Source organism: Monodelphis domestica, chromosome 3 (genome assembly GCF_027887165.1).
Source record: "Monodelphis domestica isolate mMonDom1 chromosome 3, mMonDom1.pri, whole genome shotgun sequence".
NCBI lineage: Eukaryota > Metazoa > Chordata > Mammalia > Didelphimorphia > Didelphidae > Monodelphis > Monodelphis domestica.
The window spans coordinates 463,151,902-463,164,509 of NC_077229.1; the positions used below are offsets into that span (position 1 = coordinate 463,151,902).

Sequence of the window (12,608 nt, forward strand, 5' to 3'; positions counted from 1 at the left end):
CTGATTTTCCCATATTCATATTGCTAGTAATTATCAGACATGGAATTCAAATCAAATCCTCTCCTGGTTTGAGGGCCATGTATAAAAATCTAAAAAAAAAAGGCAGTACCTTGCCAACAAATCAAGGATGACAGTATCTAGTCAAAAGCAATTTCTCATAGAAAGGCAATTCTGATGCCTCTTTCACTATTTCTTAATTTTAGCTTCTTCATGAAACTTGAGGTTTCTGTCTTATATCATCAAATCAATAATTTCTTTTGTGTAAATGCCATGTGGTGCCTTTCTAGATATCAATTAGACAGCATAAAAAACATGTCAGTTGTGATAACTCAACTAATTTCTAACACCATTATTTTGTTTGAAGAATTCTCTGTTGTGTTTTTCAGGAAGAATGAGGATTGAAATAGTCAAAACCAAATTAGGCAGTTAGAGGCCCTGTCATATACTAGTTGCATTCCCTGCAATGCTCACCATATTGCATTCCATGTGACATTAAAATGTTTGTTGGTTTCAATTAATTCTTAATCAAACTATAAATGATTTGGTGTTTATCTGATATTCTGGTTGACTCTCACTCTTCTACTGGTAAAGAAAACAAAATAATTGATTGACTATATATTTATTAAATATCTTATTTTATATAGATATATAATTGCCATCAGGCTTATGCTCTTTAGATTAGTGTACATTTCTGCATGAGCTGGAGCTTTATACTCTGTTTTTTTTTTCTTTGCTCACATTGTAATATGTCTAAAGTAGCAGTAGATGAGATTTAGCATTTTTTGAAGATTCTATTAATCAAAAATTCTGGGAGTGAAAATGCTGTAACACATCAAAGACTAAGAACAGGAAGGGATCTTTGAGGTCATCAAATCTAATCTACTGATTTTGTAGATCTTGGGGAAGAAACAGATTTAATCAGTTTGAGTGATGAGTCCAAAATAAAGCAACTAGTAAATGGTAGGTCCTGGATTTGATCTGGAGATGGATTTTCTGACTCCAAATGTACTACACTGCTACCACACCTGAAGTAAGGAAGAATCCTCAAAAATAAAACTTCAAATTTTGGTGGATCTCTAACTTCAGTGAAGGGGGCACTTCTTCCAGAGGGTAGATGACAACACAATCATTCTTCTTCATGTAAAATTATTATTTTCTGTGTCCTCCCCTGTATCTTCCAAAGCATACTGGGGACATTCTCATGTTGTTTTACTACTGCATGCATAACAAACCAGTTATACAGTACTTGTTAGCTGACTAGAAATGGACTATAAAAGAGAGGGTGTCACTGAAGTTGTAAGGGTAGTAGGAAGAAGGAAGCATCAACTTCTGAGTGATTATGGATCTCATTAAGGGTGTTCTAGCATGGACTGATGCCATCAGCAAAATGTCACATGCAAACACGACTATATGGAGGGCTAAGTGAATGCCTTTTGCATTTTAATTGAATAACAAATCTGGAGAAGTATATTCCACTTCATAACAATAATCCAAGGATTCCCCACCACCATAAATATTTTTCTTAGGTTTATCATGTAATCTATGATCTTATAATGCATATGGGAGAGTGCATTTTTTTCTATGAAGTCAATTAAAAAAATAATCAACAAACAATAAGTATAGATGATCCACAGTTTACACCTTTCCATAGTTTGTGCAATTAAAGATGTGGTCTACTGTAGCACACAAAATTTAAGAAAGTTTGCCTATTCCCTTCTCAAAGGATGCCCTAGAAAATATATATTATTTAAATATTTTGTAAGTAGTTTTAGGCAGTTAGGTATATGAACCATTGTTGTTTTGCCCATCATCTTCTTGAGGAAAGGGAAAGAGATATCTATTTCCAAACATCTTGAGGTTCAATTACACAACACCTTTAAAATTGGGTCCCCTCTTGCACTGGAAAGCTCTTGACCTATTTGTTCTGGCTTAGTTGTTTCCCATCTTTTTTTTTTTCATTTCATGCTATTTCTACCTCTACATGCAGCACAGTAGAGATCATAATATTAGCTATTGCCAAATGTGGTGACAGCTTATGTCATTGATGGACAGAATAATATGACATTGTAGCACTTCATTAATGTTGATGATTTGAATTGTCAAAGCCATAAAATGTTAAGTGTACTAATGATACAAATGCATAGCCAATAGCAGAATAGTTGGGAAAATCTGTTTTGAATTATTTTTTGACTAGAGAAAAACTATTATAATAGAAACACTGAAGTCAATTAGATTCAACAAACATTTATTAAGTGTTTGCTATGTGCTAGGCATTGTGCTAGATGCTAGCCAAATTGTACTAGACTTAAATGAAACAGTCTCTATTTACAAGTTGCCATTTTCTTTCCATAATGTTTTTTGTTCAATTAAAATCCTAGAGGCACAAATCACGATGGTCTAGTTGGAGAGAGTGCTTTGTTTAGAGTTAGGAAAACATGGCTTTGTAATACATTTTACTTACTCTGTGATATGTTTTATTTTATTTTATTTTATTTTTTATTTTATTTTCTTAGTTACAAGAAACATATTCTTTCCTTCCCTCTCCTCCTCCATCCTTCCCATAGCTGATGCACAAGTTCACTGGTTTTACATGTGTCCTTGTTGGTGTTTGCATTAGGATGTTCATTTAGAGTCTACATCTCCAATCATATCCCCTCGAGCCATGTAATCAAGCAGTTGTTTTTCTTCTGTGTTTCTACTCCAACAGTTTTTCCTCTGGATGTGGACAGTGTTCTTTTTTATAGAGCCCTCCAAGTTGTTCAGGATCACTGCATTGCCACTAATGGAGAAATCCATTACATTTGATTGTGCAACAATGTATCAGTTTCTGAATACACTATTCTCCAGGTTCTTCTGCTTTCATTCTGTTTCAATTCATGAAGATCATTCCATTTCACATGGAGTTCATCCAGTTCATTATTACTTTGAGCACAATAGTATTCCATCACCAACATATACCAAAATTTGTTGTCATTCCCCAGTTGAAGGGCATCCCCCAAGCTATCACTCTTTGCAGATGACATGATGGTCTACTTAAAGAATCCTAGAGAATCAACCAAAAAGCTAGTCGATATAATCAACAACTTTAGCAAAGTTGCAGAATACAAAATAAACCCACATAGGTCATCAGCATTTCTATATATCTCCAACACAATCTCAGCAGCAAAAATTAGAAAGAGAAATTCCATTTAAAATCACCCTAGAAAATATAAAATACTTAGGAATCTATCTGCCAAGACAAATGCAGGAACTATATGAACACAACTACACAACACTCTCCACACAATTAAAACTAGGTCTAAAAAACTGGAAAAACATCAACTGATCATGGGTAGGATGAGCTAACATAATAAAAATGACCATCCTACCCAAACTTATCTATTTATTTAGTGCCATACTCATTGAACTACCAAAAAACTCTTTTACTGACTTAGAAAAAAAAAAACATAACAAAGTTCATTTGGAAGAACAAAAGATCAAGGATATCTAGGGAAAACATGAAAAAAAATCGAAGGAAGGAGGCCTTGCAGTCCCAGATCTCAAACTATACTATAAAGCAGTAGTCATCAAAAGAATTTGGTAATGGCTAAGAGAAAGAATGGAGGATCAGTGGAACAGACATAGGGTAAGTGACATCAGCAAAACAGTCTATGACAAGCCAAAAGATCCCCACTTCTGGGACAAAAACCCACTATTTAATAAAAACTACTGGGAAAATTGGAAGACAGTATAGGAGAGATTAGGTTTGGATAAACATCTCACATGTTACACCAAGATAAACTCAAAATGGGTGAATGACCTGAATATAAAGAATAAAACTAATTTGCTTGCCTAACATAATGAAATTAGGTGAACACAAAATAGTATACATGTCAGATCTTTGGGAAAGTAAAGACTTTAAAACCAAGCAAGAGCTAGAAAAAAATCACAAAATGTAAAATCAAAAATTTTGATTACATCAAATTAAAGAAAAGTTTTTGTACAAACAAAACTAATGCAAACAAAATTAGATGGGAAGCAACAAATTGAGAAACATTCTTCATTACAAAAACCTCTGACAAAGGCCTAATTACTCAAATTTACAAAGAGCAAAATCAATGGGCAAGGGTCATGAATAGGAAATTTTCAGTTAAAGAAATAAAAACTATTAATCAGCACATGAAAAAGTGTTCTAAATCTCTTATAATCAGAGACAGGCAAATCAAAACAACTCTGAGGTATCACCTCACACCTAGCAGATTGGCTAACATGACAGCAAAGGAAAGTAATAAAGTAATGAATGCTGGAGGGGATGTGGCAAAGTAGGGACACTAATTCAATGCTGGTGGAGTTGTGAATTGATCCAACCATTCTGGAGGGCAATCTGGAATTATGCCCAAAGGGTGATAAAAGACTGTCTGCCCTTTGATCCAGTTATAGCACTGCTGGGTTTGTACCCCAAAGAGATAATAAGGAAAAAGACTTGTACAAGAATATTTATAGCTGCACTCTTTGTGGTGGCCAAAAATTGGAAAATGAGGGACTTCCCTTCAATCGAGGAATGGCTGAATAAATTGTGGTATATGTTGGTGATGGAATACTATTGTGCTCAATGGAATAATAACCTGAACAAATTCCATGTGAACTGGAATGATCTCCAGGAATTAATGGAGAGTGAAAGGAGCAGAACCAGGAGAACCCTGTACACAGAGCCTGATACAATATGGTACAATTAAATGTAGTGGACTTCTCCATTATTGGCAATGCAGTGATCTTTAAACAACTTGGAGGAATCCTTGAGAAAAAAAAAAACCTTATCCATATTCAGAGGAAAAAATGTTGGAGTAGAAATACAGAAGAAAAACTGCTTGAATATGTGTCAAGGGAATATGGCTGGGGATGTAGACTCTAAATGAACATCCTAATGCAAACATCACCAACATGGAAAGAGATTGTGATCAAGCCCACATGTAATACTCAATAAAATTGCATGTTGGCTACAGGAAGGTGGAGGGGGACTGGCGGGAGGGAAATAATGTGATTCTTGTAAACAAAAATAATGTTCTAAATTGACTAAATAAATTAATTTAAATAAAAAAGAAAGGATATTCATCATTGTAATTTTCTTCAATGAAATCATTAATTGTTTCTATAATTTGTTCTTTAACTAACCAATTCTGGAGAATCATTTTGTTTCATTTACAATTAATTTTTGATTTTCCTCTCCATGTACCCTTACTAATTATTATTTTCCATGCATTGTGATCTAAGGTTGAATTTATTTTTTCTGCTTTTTTGCTCTTGTTTGCAATGATTTTATGCCCTAGTACATGGTCAATCTCTGTGAATGTACCATATGCTGTGAAAAGAAGGCATATTCCTTTTTGTCCCTATTTATTTTTCTCCACATATCTACTAACTCTAATTTTTCCAAGATTTCATTCACTTCTCTTACCTCTTACTTATTTTTTTTTTGGTTTGATTTATCTAGTTCTGATGGAGGGACATTCAGATCTACCTCTAGTATAGTTTTTCAATCTATTTCATCCTTGAGCTCCACTAGTTTCTCCTTTAGAAATTTGGATGCTATGACATTTGGTGCATACATGTTGAATACTGATATTTCCTCATTGTCTATACAGCCTTTTATCAGGATGTAATTACCTTCCCTATCTCTTTTAACTAGATCTACTTTTACATTGGCTTTGTCAGATATCATGATTGCAACTTCTGCCTTCTTTTTATCAGTTGATGCCCAATAGATTTGGCTCCATCCTCTTACTTTTACCTTATGTGTGTCTACCTTCCTCATGTGTGTTTCTTGTACACAGCATATGCTGGGGTTTTGGTTTCTAATCCACTCTGCTATTTGCTTGCATTTTATGGGTGAGATCATTCCATTCACATTCAGAGTTATGATTGCCAGCTGTGTATTTCCCAACATTTTGATTTCCACTCCTAGTCCGGCCTTTTCTTCTTTCACTATTTCCTCCTACATTAATGCTTTGTTTTTAATCAGTCCCCCTAATTCCCAACCTCATTTTACTTCCCTTTCTACCCCTGTCCCTTCCTATTCTCCTCTTATTTCCTTTACAGTATTTTTAAACTACCCCCATACCCTCTCCCTCTCTTGTACTGCTTCCCTCCCCACCAATCCATTTTTACTCTTCTAATTCCCTATAGGGTGCAAATCAGTTCTCTGCCCCAATGGATTTGATTGTTCTTCCCTCTGAGTGAATTTCAATGCACGTAATAGTTGAGTATTTCCTATCTCCAACCTCTTTACCCTTCCAGGATATAGTTGTTCTCCCCCCTCCCACCATGAGCTTCTTTGTGACATAAAAATTTATCCCCTTTTGTTTTTTTTCCCCATTTCTTTTAGTATTAACCTATTTTTGGCTCTGGTTTTATATATATATTACACATATATATGCATTTATGTATTCATATGTCTATATACATATTTATATATTGGCATTTCATCCTATATAGTTTGTCACTGTTCCCTCTATGTGTAATTCTTCTAGCTGCCCAGGTGGTAATAACAATTTTTAAGTTACTAATGACCTCCTTTCAATAGGGATACATATCTTTTTAAGTTATTGGGTCTCTTAAAAAAAGTTGTTTTTTTTGTTTTGTTTTTCTTTTTTCCCTTCTTTATTAATTATCTTTTGAAAATTCTTTTGAGTTCTGTGCTTCTACATCAAATTTTCTATTCAGGCATGGTCTATTCTTTACAAAGGCTTAGAATTCTTCTATTTTGTTAAATGTTCATACTTTCCCTGTAAGAATATAGTCAGTTTTGCTGGGTAGTTGATTCTTGGTTGTAGACATTGTCCCCTTGCTTTCTGGAGTATCATATTCCATGCCTTTTGGTCCTTCAGTGTAGATGCAGCCAGATCCTGTGTTATCCTCACTGTGGTTCCATGGTATCTGAATGACTTCTTCTTGGCAGCTTGTCATATTTTTACCTTTGTTTGATAGTTCTTGAATTTGGCTATAATATTCCTGGATGTTGTCAGTTGGGATAAATACAGGAAGTGATCTGTGGATTCTTTCAATCTCCAATTTTTTCCCTCTTGTTGTAGAATATCAGGGCAGTTTTCTTGGATAATTTCCTGTAGGATGGTGTCCAGACTTTTTCTTTTGTCATGGTCTTCTGGTAGACCAATTATTCTTATGTTGTCTCTCCTGAAACGATTTTCTAAATCTTCTGTTTTGTGAATGAGGTGCTTCATATTTTCCCCAATTTTTTCATTCTTTTGATTTTGTTTTATAGTGTCTTGCTACCTTGTGAAGTCACTTGTTTCTAGTTGTTGTGTTCTGGATTTTAAAGACTGGATTTCACCCATGGCATTTTGGTCACCCTTCTCCTACTGGTCTTCCATCTCCTTTGTCTCATTTTCAAGCTGATTAATTTTGGCTTTCAAGAAGCTATTTTCTTGTTTTAGTTCAAGCGCCTATGTTTCCAGATGACTTACCTTACATTTTAAGTTCTTTTCCCAGTTGTCTTCAGCCTCTCTTAATTGTGTTTTGAATTGGATTTTGAGTTCTTCCAAAGGCTGTATCTAATTCACTGGGGTTTCTATTTTTTTTGCTTGGTGTTCCTTCATTCTTCTCTGTTCCATTTGCTCTTTGTTTGTTGCCTGTATAGAAGCTATTGATTGTAATTTATTTTTTTATTTTTTTTCTGTTGTTTGCTCATATTTACCTTATCTTTACTCCCTGCAGTTGCCTGTACTCTTGATCCTCTCATGTTTTGGATCTGTGGTTCTGGGCTTTTCTGTCAGCCCTCACCCTTGGAGCTTAGTCATCAAATCTCTCAGAGAAGTCTGTGATGGAGGAGTGGTGGAGCTTAAGTTTCCCTGCCCTTTGAAGCTTTGATGGGATTAAGTCCAGCTGGATTGAGCTGGATGTTCCATGAGGCCAAAACCTTCAGAAAGGGGGGATATGGAGTGTCTCTGCTCCTGCAACTAGGCTGCCTGCTCTGTTCTCTATGCTTCTTCTCCAACTGCTTCCCTACTGCCTGTGTTTGATGCTCTGAACCTGGCAGAGTTTTGCCTGCAAGGTACTCCCTCCAGACCTGCACACTTGCCTGCCCAGAGGTTCTAGCTGCCACTGGAGACTTAGCAGTCTAGATGGGGAAGGGGTCCTGGGACCTTCCTTCTTTCTTCCCCTTAAACTCCAGTGTTCTCGAATTCAGGCTTTTGGGGGGAATACCTTTTAAGTTGAGTCCAGCAGGAGGGTTCCTTGACTCTGTCTTGTTGTTGGTTTTGACTTTCAGTCCCCTAGGAACATTTAGTTTGTAATCAGTAAGGAAGGGTTTTCAGAGGTCTGAACTTGTGCTGCCTCTGTGCTGCCATCTTAACTCTACCTCCCCTTCTCATTGTCTTTTAAAGTTTGTAAACGCTACCAAATTCCCTAACCAATTCCACTGATTTAGAGAATTCTCAGGTGAAGAGATTTTCTTTACTAATATAGGTTGGCACAGAGCAATTTATCATCTTGAAGGGTTGCCTAGGGACATTGAGAGATTATATGACTTGTTCCAAAATCCTATCAAAGACAGTGTGGTTACCCTGGTATCATTGGTTTTGATGCTAGCCTTCTATCTGTTGTTTCATGATGACTCTCCTAAACTATGCATATCTTTTTTTATCCTATGGCATATCTATAGGCTCCTTCCTGTTCATCACTGAAAAGTCGGAATACGTTCAGTACTGGAAGTGGAGGTATAATACAATGGTAAGAGTTTACTAGTTCAGTATCAAAGTACTTTCAGTACCCCTTCTACTTCGATCTTGTCATTGCAGCTTCCTCGAAACTTGGTTCATTCCTTATATGTCTAGCAATGAGACAGTCTATGCTTTTTATTCCTTTTTTCTAGGTTCTGTTTTATTTTCCTCTCTTTTTTGCCTTGCATTCTTGCATCTTCTATAGTATCCTCATGACTGAAATCTTCATATTTGCTCATGGGAGTTGTTGAAAGCAACCACTCAACCTCTTCTGACCCATTATCAAAAACCCCTGCTGTTCAGATTTCTGTCAGTAATCTGGAGTTACATTTTTTTAATTTATAACAAAAGAAATAAATGAATGGAAATTCATTTTTCCAAGTGACTTTTGTCATATCTGTGTTCTACTTTAAAGACAGATTTTATTATTTTGATCTGAGTTCAGATTTAAATATTCAGATACTCATCCCTAAAATAACATGCCAAGAAAACTATTCTTTGTCTATCTTCTTATAATTTAATGATTTCTCACTGTTTGGAATTTGGTGTATTTAAATTTCTTCCAAAAAGAAAATTATCTCATTTGGATAAGGATGCCTAGCTACTGACTTCTGTCTCAGCAGCCAGATTACTACATAACTGTACTTCAGTGTTAGCTGAAGTCTTCCTCAAGTGTATTCTCTTGGTACTTGAGTACAATGAGTCCACAATGTCTCCCAATCAAGTAGTCTTTTAAAGTGATGCTGGCAGGGATAGTAACCCTGTAGTAACCTAAAAGCTCCATATGTTTGTATAAGACTGGTATTCATCCAGGTAAGCATGGCGGCCAGCTAAACATGGCTTACTCACTCTCCCCGACACACACTGACATACACCGATAAGGATCACCCCAAAAGACCTTAAGAATCTATATCAGATGAGAGGAGGATCTGTAGAGCAGGAACCAGCAGTGAAGGTGCATGGGATCAAGGCTTTACCAGCCTATAAGAGGGAGAAAGGGCTTCCACCCAAACGTAAATGCGAGTGGATCTAGCCTGCCCCACCCCGACCTATAGGTCCAGAGTTGGGGCCAGCTCATGCTGACATGAACAAGCAAGGAGAGGGCACTTCTGGCCCCTTTTGAGTTGACTAGGACCCTGAAGGTAGCTAGTCAAAAAACTCAAGATGTGAGAGAGAGCAGACTTCAGGTGCCCAGAGCCACAGCCTGCCAGAGTCAGGGAGTGAGACAGGAATCCCTGTAGAATGAACAGGGAGCATTATTAGGATCCTTGAGAATTAACCAGGACTGCTGGGGACCCACCCCCTAAAGTAACTAAACTGGAAAACCAGGCGGGCAAGAGAGAGCAGACACTGAGTGCCCCCTGGAGGAAGACACCAAGAAAAGCTGCAAAGGACTGAGGAAAACCGAGACCCTGCTCATGAATTCCATACACACACACATACACACACACACACACACACACACACACACACACACACACACACACACACACAAACCCTGCTCAGCAGAATCTGATTTGACTAAAGAGGGAACTGAAAACATCCAGAAAAAATGGCTAACTGTGCACTAGAGACTCAAAATCATAGCAAGAAATCAAAAAAGAAGACTATCACCCTTGAAACTGTCTATGGAGGAAAAACCCAAGCTACAGAGGAAATACTGGATGAAAGTCAAACAGGCAAACCCCCCCCCAAAAAAAATGAAAATTGTCCACAAGCCCTGGAAGAGCCTCAAATGGAGCTTATAATCAGAAAGATGGAAACCCTCTGGAAAGAGAAGTGGGAAGTGGTTCAAAAAGAAAACAAACAAATTATATTAGAGAACCAAAAAATTACAGCTGAATGTCAAAAGATCAAAGCAGAAAATCAAGCCTTGAGGACCAAAATTGATCAACTGGAAACAAATGATCTTGAAAAACAGCAAGAATTAATAAAGCAAAGTAAAAAAAAATTAAGGAATTAGAAGAAAACATAAAATATCTCACTGACAAGGTGACAAACATGGAAAACAGGAAGGAGAGACAATCTGAGAATCATTGGTCTAACAGAAAATCCAGACATAAACAGTAATCTTGATATCATAATACAATATATCATCCAAGAAAACTTCCCAGAGATTCTAGAACAAGGGGGCAATACAGCCCCTGACAGAGCTCACAGAACACCCTCTACACTAATACCCCAAAAGACAACTCCCATGAATGTAATTGCCAAATTCCAAAGCTCTCAAACAAAAGAAAAAATCCTACAAGAAGCCAGAAAAAGACAATTTAGATATAAAGGAATGCCAATCAGGGTCACACAAGACCTTGCAATTTCCACTCTCAACAACCATAAGGCATGGAACATGATATTCAGAAAGGCAAGAGAGATGGGTCTTCAACCAAGAATCAGCTATCCAGCAAAACTGACTATATACTTCCAGGGGAAAGTATGGCCATTCAACAAAATAGAAGATTTCCAAGTATTTATAAAGAAAAGACCAGAGCTCTATGGAAAATTTGACATCCAAACACAAAGAGTAAGAGAAACATGAAAAGGTAAATATGAAGGAAAGGGAAAAGGAGAAAAAAAAAAGTTATCTTTTTCTTTTATTCAAACTCTCTTCTATAAGGACTGCATTTATATCAAATTATATATATTAATATGTGGGGAAATGTAATGTGTAACTCTCAAAAATTGTATGCATCATTAGAGTAGTTAGAAGAATCACGCATAGGGAAGGCATCAAGACGATATGGAGAAAGGGGGTGAAAAAAAAGGGAGGGGAGTATTATTGATGGTACTAAGATATACTTCAAGAAATAGAAAAAAAAAACTAAATAGAATAATCTTTGTCACACAAAGATATACCTGGAAAGGGGAGGGGAAGAATTCTATAAGAAAAAGAGGAAGAGAGTTTGAATTGGTATTATTTAAACCTCACTCTCAGTGAAATCAACTCTGAGAGGGAAGAATATCTAGATCCATTGGGATCTTGAATTCTATCTTATCCAACAGGGTAAGAGAGAAGGGGAAATTAAGGAGGGGGAGGGGATATAAAAAGGGAGGGAACGAGAGGGGGGAAGGGAACTAAAAGGGACAGGACTCCCTCTTTGCTTATTATGTCAAATAGTTTGTATAGTATTAGAGTTAGCTGTTCTTTGAATGTTTGATAGAATTCACTGATGAATCCATCAGGCCCTGGGGATTTTTTCTTAGGAAGTTCTTTGATGGCTTGGTGGATTTAATTTTCTGATATGGGATTATTTAAGAATTCTATTTCTTCTTCTATTAGTCTAGACAGCTGTATTTTTGTATATATTCATCCATATCACCTAAATTGGTGTATTTATTGCCATATAATTGGGCAAAGTAGATTTTAATGATTGCCTTAATTTCCTCTTCATTGGAGGTGAGATCCCCCTTTTCATCCTTGATGCTGTTAATTTGCCTTTCATCATTCCTTTTTTTTTTTAGGTTATATTTTATTTTATCATTTCCAAGCATTATTCATTAAAGACATAGATCATTTTCTTATTCTCCCCCCTATCCCCCTCACCCCCCATAGCCGACGCACAAATCCACTGGGCATTACATGTTTTCTTGATTGGAACCCATTGCCATGTTGATAATATTTGCATTAGAGTGTTCATTTAGAGTCTTTCCTCTGTCATGTCCCCTCAACCCCTGTATTAAGGCAGTTGCTTTTCCTCGGTGTTTCCACTCCCATAGTTTATCCTTTGCTTATGAATAGTGGTTTTTTTTTTTCTCCTAGATCCCTGAAAATTGTTCAGGGACATTACACCGCCACTAATGGAGAAGTCCATTACATTTGATTATACCATAGTGTATTAGTCTCTGTGTACAATGTTCTCCTGGTTCTGTTCCTCTCGCTCTGCATCACTTCCTGCA

At 36.6% G+C, this 12,608-nt stretch overlaps 1 long non-coding RNA gene across 2 annotated transcripts in view; it reads left to right on the plus strand.

The window, feature by feature from the left end:
• Positions 1 to 12,608, plus strand: part of LOC130458513 (uncharacterized) — a 117,480-nt gene that overhangs the window by 5,286 nt on the left and 99,586 nt on the right. The window contains exon 2 of one of the 2 annotated variants that reach the window (XR_008917884.1): positions 8,657 to 8,724. The exons of the other annotated variant lie outside the window; for it this stretch is intronic. This is a non-coding gene — a long non-coding RNA (uncharacterized LOC130458513). The remainder of the gene's footprint in view (positions 1 to 8,656; positions 8,725 to 12,608) is intronic. 2 annotated transcript variants of the gene reach the window in all.